This window comes from Myotis davidii, unplaced genomic scaffold (genome assembly GCF_000327345.1).
Source record: "Myotis davidii unplaced genomic scaffold, ASM32734v1 scaffold458, whole genome shotgun sequence".
NCBI lineage: Eukaryota > Metazoa > Chordata > Mammalia > Chiroptera > Vespertilionidae > Myotis > Myotis davidii.
Genome location: NW_006289819.1, coordinates 611133 through 626335, shown reverse-complemented (window position 1 = coordinate 626335; position 15203 = coordinate 611133). Strand labels below are relative to the sequence as shown.

The 15203-nt window shown below is 38.8% G+C and overlaps 1 protein-coding gene across 7 annotated transcripts in view; it reads right to left on the bottom strand.

Moving 5' to 3' along the window:
* NFYC (nuclear transcription factor Y subunit gamma) overlaps window positions 1-15203 on the bottom strand; it is a 67747-nt gene that overhangs the window by 36110 nt on the left and 16434 nt on the right. Inside the window, exon 1 of one of the 7 annotated variants that reach the window (XM_006762556.2) lies at window positions 10862-11151. The exons of the other annotated variants lie outside the window; for them this stretch is intronic. The gene's annotated coding sequence lies outside the window, so the exon portion shown is untranslated. Of the gene's footprint in view, window positions 1-10861; window positions 11152-15203 lie in introns of those variants that run through there. 7 annotated transcript variants of the gene reach the window in all.

Here is a 15203-nt window from a genome sequence, read left to right as displayed (position 1 = left end):
CAGGCCGTAATCCTGGGCCAGAGGCATCAGGCCTGGGCTGGGGCCAGAACCAGTGATGGGAGAAAATGAGGGTCCCCTGCCCAGGCCGGACGCCTCTGGCAGAGGCGTCCGACCTGGGCACGGGGCCGATCCTGTGATTGGAGATTGATGGGGGTCAATGCCTGAGGGCTCCCAGTATGTGAGAGGGGGCAGGCTGGGCTGAGGGGAACTCCCCCTCACCCCCACCCAGTTCACAAATTTCGTGCACCGGGCCCCTAGTGAGAAAATAAAAATCCAAGCCAGCCAAATCCTAAATCTCCCATCCCCATGCATACAGCTGTCTGGAACTGAGAGTAAAGACCACTTCAAAGAGTGCAAAGCAACTGAGATGGTTATGCTAATCTCTTACATTTGTACATGCTTTACACTTTGTAGTTTTCTTTACATTATCTCATTTGTTTTCCACTGCAAACACAGCACAGGTACTGATATTCCCATCTGACAGATAAAGATACTTTATCCAGATAGACTGAGGGGCTTGCCTTGGGTCCCAGGGCAAGTATATGCCAAAGCTGGAACTAAAACCCATATGCTCTGATTCTCAGTTCTGTGCTCTTTCACTGCATGCGCTCCCTCTTTAGAATTGATAACTCAGTAGAGAGCCAAAAACTCAAGAACCTGTGGGTCTTCTCAGCCTGAAACATAAGTCCACTAAGCCTTTTACCTTTAGATTTCCTGATCCTTCTCCTGGAAAACGTACTCCAAAATACCAAGATGCCAGATTCTTAAGACATTTCAAAGTAGAAAACTTAAGGTTTTCAAGCTTGTTAAAGCTGCAGTGGTCCACAAGGACTGGGACTTGGAGATATCTGGTCACCACTCCAGAGTGGAGACAAAAAGTTCTGGCAGATCAAGCTCAAAGTCTACTCTCTCTGGAGGCCTAATGATGGGAAGTCAGTCACTCTATTTTTTCACTATACAATAGTTCAGAGGAATAGCCTTAGCCTACTAGCCCCTTTATTGGAGATGGATCCATATCATCTTGCTAAGTTTATATAGTCCTCCAAATTATAACTATTGCTACATTGTGAACATGGTGGAACTCCTTTGTTCTAAAGCAAGGAATATAAATCACAACTAAGAACTATAAAGTAACTGATTATTTAAGAACACCATGACATCTAAAAATACCAATCTCTGTGGTTCAAGAATCCAAATCTAGAGGTGCTCAATACATACTATAAAGTATGCATGTACAAGCTATGGAACACCATAGAACACACAACACAACTCTAACCTATATATCTGGAAAAAGTCCTTCAACCACCCTATTTGACCTTAATGAACTTAGGACTGATGAAAGACAATTTTCCAACACACTGGTAGTAGTTATGCTTTGTTCTAAACGGTGGCTGGATCACCTATCTTGTTTGACAAAATCTTTAAAAATAATTCAATTTGATTCAATATTTGATCCTTTTATGATCAATTTGTTTAGTCCTATAACATAAGATTATATTTGAACTGAGAAAATTCCCCACCTCCTTTTTAAAAATGTGTGCCTTTTGGGGGAAGAGAAGCACAGGAAAAGGAGAGGTGGGAGGAGGAATTAGCCCCATAAGATAGAACAGCTTTACCTTGTTTTTCAAATACAATAACAAGATGCAGTGCAAAGAGCTTATGTGACTAGGTTCTGCCTATTGTTTCCTCATCCCAAAATAGGGTAGTAATCCTCTGTCCTACTACCTTAGGTAAATACCAAATGAGAGAATAAATATAAAATCACCCCATTAACTATAAAGTACTATGTCCTAGTAAAAGCATTACATACTATTAATTACCTTAAAGGGTAACTTCTTGGGCTTTTGGTCATTTAATTACCAGGAAAGAAATAATCATGGAGTTCAGGATATAAATAACCAAGTAAGATGGCTGGAAATTTACCACTATTTTTCTAGACTGAGGGTTATTATTGCCTTTATTTTAGATTGAGGATAATTACAACACACCTAGCCTAGAAACTAAATATAGGCGCCTTATAGTAAAAATTCTCCTAAATCCTACAGATGTGGCTATCCTATTCCTGGCATCTTGTGTGTGCTACTCATCACTGTTATCATGACCATGTGGCTATAAATTACTTGCTAAGCAAATGTTGCCAAATTCCTACATGTGTATTTATGGTTGGCTTCACACAGAATTCTTCTATTTGAGACTTCAAAAGCTAACACTAGTAAGATTAAACCCAATGCAACAGAAATAAAATCACTCTAGTCTTCACACTGGATGGAGGTGTGTGTGTGTACCCTTAATGTTTAAACAAGAAAGCTTCACGTTATACACATACACACAAATATACATATACATATATATAACTAATCTCAAGAAACTGCTGCATAACATTTCAAGGAAATATTTGTACATCTCAGAATAAGTGAAGGCCGCCAGATTCTAGGGCAGTAAGTATTTCTAATCTTTTCAAGGCACACACTGAAAATGTTAATATTAGCTTTTTGAATATTTAACCTATGGGCTGATACCAATGCCCTCAGTTTAACGTGTCACAAGATCATGCATGGTGTTCTAAGTAGTCTGAGGAAAATGTGGGCTTTACTAAACAGTGACACCTTTACTTACTCATGTATGCTTGGATAGAGAAATTACAGACATTCCCTAGTTTCAGCTAAACTAATATTCAAAAAAATGGCCAAGTGAATTTTTATAGTAAAGAATACTAATACATATATAAGAGCTACATGCTCAGGTAATAAGAGTATGCAATTAAAAATCTTAGAACACTGACCTAGAGGACTCCCATGCTCATTTCTAGATGTCGCAACTTCCAGGTCCCCCATTTTTGTTTCCATCTCTAACATGAAGCTTTATTTTTCTGGTTCTTCTGTCCATTCTCTCCCTCGATTCTCTCCCATCCATTCCCAAGTTCAGCTATAATATGTATGAGCTTAAATTTCAAATATACATTACCAATTCTGATATTTCTCCTAAGTTCCAGTCCTACAGGAAAGCTACTCATACTTCATTTATCCAAAATTACATCTTTCTCTTTCCCCAAACCTCCTCCTTCTAACTCTTCCAGGTACCCAGGCTTGAAATCTTAAGAGTCATCCTGAGTCTCTGATCTTCATTTTGTGGACAAAAGGGGCCACATGCTAACCTGACAAGCTCAGGAAACGCCTGCATGGCAGTCTTGCAAACTCAGAGACCTAAAGTAACCACAAAGGATGGTCTGAAATTAAACTTTAAAAGCAGTTATGGTGGGCAGTTACGTCCTAGGCCAGTATCTTCACTGACAAGGTCAACCTTTACCTTAACTGAGCCTATCTATCTTTCTGCATCTAAAACATAGCCTTGAAATGTCTGGGTAACTTGTAACTTCTCTTTTTCTGGACCTCTTGGGGTACAACCTAATGTGCCTGGGCACCAGGACAGATACCACAAATTCCTTCATTGTTATTGTTATCATGTTCATTGTTGACTGTTACCTATTATGCACCCACCTAAGTATGTGCCTATCATTTAACTTTTTATCCAATCCCGAAATGTCTGGGTAACTCATAACTTCCCTTTTTCTGGAGCCTCTGGAGCACAACCAAATGTGCTGGGACCCAGGACAAGATACCACAAATTCCTTCACTATCATGTTAATTGAATTTCATGTAACTCACCTATGTCCTTCCTTTGATTGCAACGTATAAATACAAACCCCTCACCGCCATTCTCTGGAGCATTATCTCAATTCATTGAGGTTCTGCTTCCTAGCAACTGTCGACAGTTTGGCTCAAATAAACTCACAAAAAATTCTTTACAGGTCTTAATGTTTTTATGTTAACAATTTCTAATCAACTTCTAAATTCTGTAATAACAGTGTCTACCTCCTGATTTTTCTTCACATTGCCACTAACTTTATTCAGGCCTTCATCACCTCCATGTAGTAAATATAATGATGATAATAGCTAATACTCATTTAGTACTCACTGTATACCAGGACTGATTTTAAGCTCTTGACATTACTTTAACCTTCATAACAATCCAGTAAGGGCTGTAAATCTAGTATGTGAACCCACTGCATTGTTCACTGTTTCTAGTGTCTGCTACTCAAATTCTACTCACTTCTATATAATGATTAACAAATCTTATAAAAGCAAAGCTCTGATAATGCCACATCAACCTATTACCCCAAATCTTCAACAGCTCACCAATGCCAAGTAGAGGCAGTTTGAATTTCTTAGCTAGGTAGTCAAAGCCCTCCAACATCTGACCCAATTTACTTCTCCACACTTCTTTTTCCACTTCCTTCTGCCCCTAACTCATCTCCTTATGCTGTAAACAGACTAGACCACTTACTGCTCTCTTCAGCCTCACTGCACTTTTTGAACCATAACCTTGCTCCTCCTGTTCCCCATGCCTAGAATGCCCTTGTCCCTACCTCCCTGAGTCCAATGCCCAGTTAGTCTACCCTCCTTCATTAAAGGTTTCTTCTCCTCTAAATTGTGTTTGTACTTTCCATTTCGGTTTCATATACTTGATATACAATAGCTATCTCCCCTACCAGATTGTTAAATCCTGGAGTAAAGTTTTATTTGTATACATTTTTGAAGTCTCCATCCATGTATGGTGAATTAGTGAAAGGAAGTATAAAGCATCCAATTTTAGTATTTTCTCAAGGTAAGAACTATATACCTTAGATAAATAAAGGAAAGATTCATTTTATCTGGATATTTCCAGTAGAGCAGGTTTTCCCTTTAGTTTTCTATTTAATTGAAACTATGGAGACAGATCAAAATGATAGCACTTTCAAGAAAAAAAAAAGATAACCAGTGAATCAGCACTGCTGTTTGCTGTGGTTATTTTAGTTTCTATTCTCCCTTTGAACTAAAGAACACAAGGTCACAGCTATGTTTTGCCTCTTAAAGTTAAACATTTACTAGGTGTGTTTTTTCTTTAGTTCTGTCTTTACACTGGAATTTATCTTCATTTCTTATCCTTCAACTGCCCTTTTTCATTGCAGGGTGCAAAAGATTTAATTTATAGTAAACACTCTAAATAGAGAAAAACTCTTTGTCAATTACTGAACAGTGGGTTCTGGCTTTGGGATGTGCCAAAGGGAGAGACAGAAAGATAAGGGTGATAATAAAAATAGGCTCTAACCAAGTTTTAAAGAGCTGGGCCCAATACTGAGGCAGCAGAAAGGACAGATTAAAAAGAAAACTAAGCTTCTGGGAAATACAGATAAGAAGTAGATACTATTTATCTGTGTCTCCTATAATTTTCAGTCACAATATACCTCAGGACTTAAATATTACTAAGTTACACCACCTAAGGTCTCATTCTTTCAATAAACTATAATTTCTGGTCAAATAAATGAAGGTGGTGAAAAGAAATCCAATTATAGCCTGGCCAGTTTGGCTCAGTGAATAGAGCTTCGGCCTGCAGACTTGAAGGGTCCCGGGTTTGATTCCAGTCGGGGGTACATGCCTGGGTTTGGGGCTCGATCCCCAGTAGGGGGTGTGCAGGAGGCAGGCGGATCTCCATCATTGATGTTTCTCTCTCTCCCTCTCTGAAATGTGTGTGTGTGTATACATATATGTATATATAAAGAAATCCAACTACAAAAAAGAAAAAATTAAAAAATTTCAAGTATATTATGGTCTATCAGAGAATATGCAAAATAAGAACAAAAACCAAATCCACACTACACAAACACACATGTGCTGGTATACAATGCCACCTTGCTGGTGGTAAAGATTAAAGTTGGCATAATTAAAATATTATTTGGGGAGTATACTTATAATGATTTCTTTTCAGACTTGTCAAATCCTTGAAATTATCCTGGGATCTTTGTTTATTAAATACAAACTAGCTTTACAACTCACTTGAAGAACCAGGCCCAAACTTGTTTGGGAATTAGCTTGTTCTTGAGGAGTATTAACAAAAACAAAACAAAACAAAACACAACTAACTGGCATGCAGGTGTTATATTTGTATACCTTCTTCCTGGTAATGCATAAAGTACCACTTTCTCTGGGACACCTCAGCCAGGTGGGCAACATTAGCTTCCTAGCTGATTCTCAGCTTTCTGAATAAGCAACTGGCTGAGGCAAGAGATCTTCAGATCTCAACGGGATGGGAAGTCTGCTGCCACAGCAGACTTTCTAACCAACAGATTCTACATGGAGACTTCTGAACCTCTTTCATAGCCCATTTTTCTCTTTGTTCCTTTTGTGTTTAAACAGCAAACCTGTATAGATATATCAAAAGGAAGAGACATAAGAAAAATAAAAAGGAAAAACAACCTAGAGGAATATAAGAAACATGGAATAAACTGAGTGGGAGTTAAATCTCTGAACTTACACAAACCAGGCATTAAAAAGCTGAAAGATTGAAGCACCTAAGCTACCTGGGCCTCAACTTCCCCATTTTACAAGAAGGGAACTCGACTAGATCCCTCAGTGACTTCCATGAACCTAATTTAAGAATATACAGCCCGCCCTAACTGGTTTGGCTCTGTGGATGGAGCATAGGCCTGCGGAATGAAGGGTTCCAGGTTCAATTCTGGTCAAGGGCATGTACCCTGCTTGCAGGCATATACCCAGTAGGGAGTGTGTAGGAGGCAGCTGATCGATGTTTCTCTCTCATCGATGTTTCTAACTCTCTATCCCTCTCCTTCCTCTCTGTAAAAAATCAATAAAAAATATATATATAAAAAAAAGAATATACAGCCCTAGCCAGTTTGGCTCAGTGGATAGAGCATCGGCCCATGAACTGAGGAGTCCCCAGGTTTGATTCCCGTCAAGGACATGTATCTCGGTTGCAGGCTCGATTCTGGGCCCTGGTTGGGGTGTATGTGTGAGGCAACCAATCAATGTGTCTCTTTCTCATCGATGTTTATCTCTCTCTCTCTCTCTCTCTCTCTCTCTCTCTCTCTCTTACACTTCCCTCCTCCTCCCTTCCACTCTCTCTAAAATTCAATGGAAAAAAATATCCTCAGATGAGGATTAACAAAATAAATAATTACACACACAAACACACACACTCACACAAACTGCATGTATTATTAAGGCTAGGAATAGGCAAAATTAACTTCATTTATGAAGACCATCTACAAATGATTAGCTTTAAGAATGTTTTTGGGTAACTGAAGTCTCCACAAAAGTATGTATATAGCCTCTTTAAAGGAGACCTCATCTTATTTTAGGAACAAAAAGCCCACAGTGACCATGACTGCTATTTTCAAACATATGCATCCCTGGAACTGGAATTTTATTTGGAGAGGCCAATGCCAACTTTGTCAGGCCTTATTCTGTCTGAATATGATTCTTTCAATGCACAGAAAGGAGGCAGACATCAATGCTGACTGACCATGACTGAAAGGAAGTGACTTAATAGGACAGGAAATAAAATAGATCACAAAATATCCACCCCACCCCAAGGAGAAAAAAAAAAAAGAATCCTAAAAATAAGGGACAGTGGGTATGTAAAATGGGTGAGAACCAGATCCCCATGGGTTTCCACCATTTATCTTGAAAATGTATCTCACAGTGGGCATCAACTGTGTGACATTTATGCTAATGTTTATATTTTGGTGAAAGACCTATTTTTTTAAACTCTTCAGTCCAACATTTATTTGCTTGCTACTACTGTGCAAGCTATTAACTGTCTTCCAAGCTTGAAAACAGACGGAAAGGAGAGCATATGACCACAAAGCAAACAAAATAATAACTCCCAGTTTACTTTATAAATATTTGGTACATAAACTAAAAATGTAATTTCTGATGGTAAACATCTGCAACTATTACAACATACCTGAATTATAATGCAAATCTCAGTATCATATTGAAACTGGTTTCCATATTTTATCTGAGAGATTCCAAAATTTACTAAGGGTTTCCAAAAAATCACCATTCCCATATCATCTTATTCTGAGACTTGTAATTTCTGACAAAGGGGTTTAAATTATTTCATAGGAATCTTGGTAAGGGAAGGTTTGATGGTGTCAGTGCATTACATAGAGTCATGTCAACATAAATAGGAATATGCAAGTGAAGGCATGTAGAATCGGTTTAAAAGGAATGTGTCGGATTTAAATAAACTCCTCTGTAAACATGTTAAAATACTGGCATTTTTTTTCCTTTGATGCCACATCTATCTTCATAAGCACTTACCCCCTAATAGTTTGAATTAGTAACAACTAAGATTATGTAGCACTTCACAATTTGCAAAGCACTATGACATACAAGATCTCATTTGAGACTCACCACTAAATAGGAAGGTGCTATTTTTAGGACCCGTTTTTACATGTGAGGAAGCTGACACTAAATGGCTGACTTGCCCAAGCTCATAAAGCTGGTGACAGCTGTGAAGGGACCTGGATACAAGTCTCCTGACTTTAAATAGCCTGTTTTTGCTACTGCACTATGTTCCCTCAAATACTGTAATCAGAGTAAATAAATCTCAGACCCTATCTAAGCCTCCCCCACCCACACACAACCACCCCTAGTCTAAGTTACAGTTAGTTATAGAAGGTCTTCGCTCCTTATGGAAGTTGAGTTTTAATTTTTCTGGGAAATATTGATCTAGTATCAGCAGTTCTCAACCTGCGGGTTGCGACCCCTGAAAATACATCCTGCATATCAAATACTTATATTACAATTCATAACAGTAGCAAAATTACAGTTATGAAGTAGCAACAAAAATAATTTTATGATTGGGGGTCACCACAACATGAGGAACTGTATTAAAGGGTTGCAGCATTAGGAAGGTTGAGAACCACTGATAGTTAAAGTGTAAATGCAGAGATCATATAAATACCATTAATATCCACTGGAAAATATCCTAGTGACCAGGGATTTTGCATAGGCATGCCTATATGCACCTTCCAGGTAGTAGGTCAGATTCTCAGAGTCCATGACCCTAAGAAGGTTAGGAATCCAGGCTAGAGATAGTGATAGATATCTCTCCAAGAATTGAAATCCACAAAGTTCTTAATATAAAGAGTTTTATTTAGGCCTCATATTGTGCCCCACTTACCTTCTGTCTCCCCTGCTCCAGGGCCAATAGAGTCAATTAGTATCTAGAATTGTTTTTTAAATTATATATAAAACCTAAAGCAACTGATAACATAAAAATCAATGAATTGTAAAAAAAAAATTAAATTAAAATAATATTAAAATGTAATCCTTAATCATACTTTCTCTTATGACATAACTTCCCAGAATGACTGTTTCCTTACCATAAGCATTCCAATTCCCAAAAGAAGTTTGACAAACATTACTTTGAACTCCTGAAATACCATTCTTCACTAAGAACCCTCTAAATTACACAGAAGACAAGGTAGCATGCAAGGAATTCTGAATCTGTTAGGCAGTTCACTCAACAATCATACCAAAAGGATTTAGAATTTTTTTGCTGGGGGGAGGGAATGGGTAAGAGTGGGAGAGAATGAATACAGCCCTATTGTCTTACTGCTTGAAAACTCCTAATTTGAATCTATAACATATTCCTACTAACCACTCAACTTGAACATCACAAGTACAGTCTCTTCTCATCTTAAATAGAGCTTTTCAGTCCAAATCTGTATAAACAAACTTTGTCCTTCAATCTTTCAACTCCTCGGCAGTTTTTCAAGGTCACTTTTGCGAGCAACAACAGAAGCCTGCATCTAGCAACTTTGACTGCTATACCACTCCAATTATAAGAGTTTAAAATCTAATCCCCTATCGATTCTCTCGGGTAAATCCTTTACTTAAGGGGAAGTGAGGGGAGGCAAATCAACACCCTCCAAACTTCTCTAAGAGGGCCTGCTCCCTACCCAGAGACAGTGCTGCTGGCTGCCACACTGCTCCACACTGAGTCTGCTGCAGAAATGTTCCAATGACCTTCATTCCATTCTTGCAAATAAAAAGAAAACAAAGAATTGCTTTTTAAAATCAAGTGCATCATAGATCTTTAGTACATGGGATGGAAGATTTCACTATTCACAGGAACTGGCTCGTTATTGATTAGCAACCTGCATTAGCTTCATAGGCTAAAAAGGAAAAAAATATTTCAAGGGCAAAAGACAGAGTGCCTATACTCTTAACTTTCCTATTCATAAAGTGCAGGTAAATTAGGACTTAAATATTTTATACAGAAAATGTAAAGCATTTTGCTTACATCATTTTAAAGACCTAAATCAACACCTGACAAAATGTGTGAAACTGGTGGAAAAAGATTTGCTCTTGTCACTGCCAATGTAGTGGAGAAGTATACTTCTAACCAGCATTCTATGTTAAAATGCGCATTTTAAAACAAAGATTATTACTTAACTAATTGGTACTTATAAGACTCTAGATTAGAAGCACAGACAGGTAAATCAAGAAAGTTATGCGAGAATTTCACATTGGCATGTGGGCCTTCACCATTAGAACCTGCATCAGTGCAAATCATATTTTAACACAAATTGAGAATAGCAATAGTGTTGCTTCAATCTCTGAAAATACAGATGTCAATAAAGTGCATGGAAATAGAAAAAGTCTTACAACAACTCAGCTTATTCTGTAGAAAAGCTTCAGTGCACTTGAACAAAGGAAAATTATTTGGAAAACAGTTAAGTTTACCCAATGCAAAGAGAAAGTGCTTTGCTTCTGTATGCCCCTGAGAAATTACTAGCCTTTTTTCATGTACCTGATCTTGTTGCTCAACTAGGAAAAGAAATCCTGGCTGAAGGGCATGCAAAATCTAAACAGAGCAAGGTATTCTAGGTGCACCAAAAGGTATGCATGGAATGTAAAGTGGCCATTTTCTGAAACAGTGCAACTTGTCTACACTCTCTGAAGCTAAACAGTTTCTACCATTTTAACACAGAACAAAGAATTAAACTTACCGGGAACTGCATTAATTTTACATGTAGTTATTTATATCTCCTCGGACAGGGAGAATTTAAGTCACTCCTATCCCTCCCCCCAAAAAGGACGGAGGAAACAAAAGGCAGCAGGAGATGCAGAAACCTGAGTCTGGAATGTCCACTCCAGTGAAAACCCGAACAGCTGTCCCCCCACCCCCCAGCAAACTATTCGCCATTTTTCTTTGTCTTTCAGCTGACCCCTGCCTCAGTGAAAAACTCCGAGGCTCCAATGAAGCCCTGCAGCCTCCTTCCACTTTAACAGTCAAAGGCATTCAATCTAGCATGCTATTTGACACCAAACCTTGCCTCCAGAGTGGTCCCATTGGCTGAACTGTTTTATTGGCTAAGAACACAAAGCCATGATTGGCTGTTCACGTCATCAGTTACCTCCTTTGCACACTTCCTGTTTTAAAGTTACCTTGAGAAGCAGAACAGGGGTCAGATCCAGACTTCAAACTACAGGGAACTTAAAGCTTGGAAATCCCTAGCAAATGCACACAGCAGATGCAGTAGGGCCTCAAGTGCTTCCAAAACAGAGAATACTGCAAATTTAGAATTGTTTTTAAAATCACACGAAAGGGTTGTTACAGTTCCCACCCAAAGGATTTCTTATTGGCTGTCAGAGTTCCATTTAAAAATTTAAGGTAATTTAACTGCTTCTGATTGGCCATCAAAGATGTCTGTAAGATATTGCTACAGTATCGTATGGCAGTAAACCAGAGAAGCAATGTGCACAAGATCGGAAAGTTGTGACTTAACTATCCTCAGTTTTCTGTTGAACATTAACAGAAGAAAAAAAAAATTGGGTGGGGTACTCCAATAGCTCCAAAGAAAATACAGCTTCTTTAACAGTAACAAAGAGTGGTATCAATGGCCATACAATGGTTTTCAGGATTTTTTAAAAATATTTTTAATGATCTCAGAGGAAGAGAGAGGGAGACATAGAAACACCAATGATGAGGGAGAATCATTGATCGGCTGCCTCCTGCACACTCCCCCCTCCCCGGGGGAGATCAAGCCCACAACCTAGGCATGTGCTCTGATTAGGAATCAAACCATGACCTCCTAGTTCATAGGTCCATGCAGGATTTCTAAAAAGGCATCTGTCATCGTGTCCACAGTTATTTTAAAAGCACATATTAACACCAGGGCAAATCACTTTATTTTGAAACAAACTAATCTAAATAGGAAAATTCTGGGGCAATGTATGAAGTTGGTGACAAAAACAGTGGCATTTCCAAAAAGTCTACCAGAAGCCCAAGAGGGAAATATAATGATAAAGATGGGGAGGAGGGGAAGGCAAAGAAGATAGAACATCAGTGAATATAATGTTATAGCTTGATGGATTAACGAATTTATTTATCGTGGATTAACTAAATTATTTAGAGTGGTCATAAAATGTTGATTAGTTTTCAGTATTACACAGAGTTTGGTCCTGACCAGGTAACTCAGTTGGTTAAGTGCCGTCCTGATATGCCAAAGCTGCAGGTTTGATCTCCAGTCAGGGCACATACAAGAATCAACCAATGAATGCATAAATTAAGTGGAACAACAAATTGATGTTTCTCTCTCTCAAAACCAATCAGTAAAAAAAAATACATTACAGTTTTGATATAGAGCAGTGATTTTCAACCCTTTCCATCTCATGGCATACAAACTACTGAAATTCTGCGGCACACCAAAAAATATATTACATTTTTGCCAATCTGACAAAAATAGGTATAATTTTGATTCATTCACACTGGATGGCTATTGTTGGATTGTCATTTTTTTATTTGACAATCTAAGGTAAAAGAGGTTGGTGTCATAGTCAAGTATTGCATGTTTTAAAAATTCTTGCGGCACATCAATGTGTCTCTTGCCCACTGGTAGAAAATTGCTGATACAGAGGGTAAATTTTTCTACCACATTTTCAAGAATAAACAGCAGGGATGATCTCAGCCTGAGCTATTGTAAATACAGGTATCCCTTGCTTTTCGAAAGTTCGCTTTACGCCACTTCATTTTATAAAAGACGTACATTAGCACCTGTTTTTGCTAACCAAAAGAAATTGAAGAAGATTTCTCTTTTACGAAGAAAAGCAAAAATAGCAGTCACTGTTTTGCTGCAAACACCTTAGAGTGAGTGGCAGCATCAAGCTCCTTCCACAGGAACTACACTAAGCATCTAAGTAAGCATCAACCAGCTTTAAACTGTATCTGTGAGCATTTGTGCTTTATCTCGAGTTATTTGGGGCATCTATTAGCAAGATGTGTCCTAAGGTAATTGCTTCTTCACTTTACACTATTATGGCTTACACAGAAATTATCTACTTCGGATAGTGGGGGAAACGTGCAGTATTGTGGTTACTGAAGGCATTCAGGGTCCTAGAGTTTACCAGTGTTGGTCGAAGATTTACTTAAGGGTTTTGGGTCCAACTGTTTAGGTTTTAAGAGGAGCATCCTAATATGGTAAAAATCCGTTAACATATCTTTTTTTTCTTTTTTACAGAATATTCAAATAGAAACATCTCACTATTACCTAAGGCCTTTAACAATCTCCTCAGATCTGCTTCCTCCCACTAAAGCTAAGTAGCCCAGGACTAACCATCACATCTGTTTTACCAGGTAGACTAGATCTTTTCTAGAAATACCTCAGTTGATCTCATATGAGAGTTCATTATGGGCATATGCAAAGATTCGGTGAGTCCTGAAATAGAAGCAAGGCTGCCTATCCTATCACTTTGCCACTTTAATGTCTCTACACACATTCTACTCATATCCCAAACTGATATGAAATAATTTCTGAACACCAACTAGTGCCAGGTTCTATGCTCAATACTTTATCCCTCCAATTCTCCAATCCCCTTTTATAGGTAAAAGAGCCATATATCTAGGATATATGGTCCCTAGCCATATATCTAGGATGCAAACTTAGGTCTCACCTAGGCAGAACCCTTTCCTCTGCATCACAGTGCTTACCAAAACATGGAGCACTTCAGGACACATCCAAGGAAATACTTAGGTATCAAATGTATATACAGATAGCATAAACCATTATACCCAATTTCATTAATTCATTAATTTAAAAATCAGAAATCTGACATTGAATTTTATCTGTTGGTTAGAGATCTAGCTAAGTATCTGAAAACACAAACCACATAAATTGACACTTTTTAAAAAATCCTCATCTGAGGACATTGTCATTGATTTCAGAGAGAGGGCAGGAGAGAGAGGGAGAAACATTGATCAATTGCCTCCCATATGCCCCAAGTGGGGTACGAACTCGCAACCTAGGTATGTGTCCTGACCAGAAATCAAACCTTCGACCTTTCAGTGTACCAGACGATGCTCCAACCAACTGAGCCACAATGTCCAGGGCAAGTTGATACAAATTTTATTACTTAACTATTAGGAGTCTTTAGCCAGTAGCAAATCACATCTGTAACTTATAAGGACTTGAAATAACTAACAACTAAATCATTAGAAGTAGTATACATTACTTGATTAGAATGTCATCCTGATACACCAAGGTTGTGGATTCAATCCCCAGTCAGGATACATACAAGAATCAACCAATGAATGCACAAATAACTGGAACAAATTGATGTTGCTCTCCCTCCCTTCCTCTCTCCCCCTTCCTCTGTTAAAAAAAAATATTAAGGGATTGCATGGCAATTTCACTGTCGCATCTAAACAAGAGTTTAGTTATGCTAACGGTGTGTTGTAGGGCGAGTTCTGAAGCTACACAGAGTTGCAGACATTGCAGTTCTTTTCTCAAAAGTTTAGATCACAGATTCTGCATAACTACCAGCCTGGGAAGAGAAAGCGGAAGGTCAACAGGCCAGTGTGTGCCTTATACACACCACACCTTCTTTTAACCCCAAAACGTGGGGGTCAAGTCAGCTTCAAGGAAGCGAAGAAGCTCATTTGAGGAACGGGAGGCAGAATAATAGGAAAGACATTTTTACATCACTGATTATTAATCAGTGTCACTATGGCAAAATAACACTCGGGAGTCAGGCAGAGCTGGATTCAAATTCTGATTCCTCTACCTATTAATTAACTAGGGGCCCAGTGCACAAATTTGTGCACCTTGAAAGGACTTGTGGGCTTCGAGGTGAGCATAGCGGTGGGTCTCGGCTCATCCTCCACACCCCCGCCTGGCCCCTCCCACCACAGCCCCCAGTCCCCTGTCTGCTGACAGCCCTGCTCCCCCCACCACCGTCGCTCCCACACACCGACAGCAGAGTAATTGAGGCCGGCACCAGCAGCAGATGCGAACAGGGCTGATGCCTGTCATGATTTGAACGCACCTCCTGTTGGTCAGCACACGTCATAGA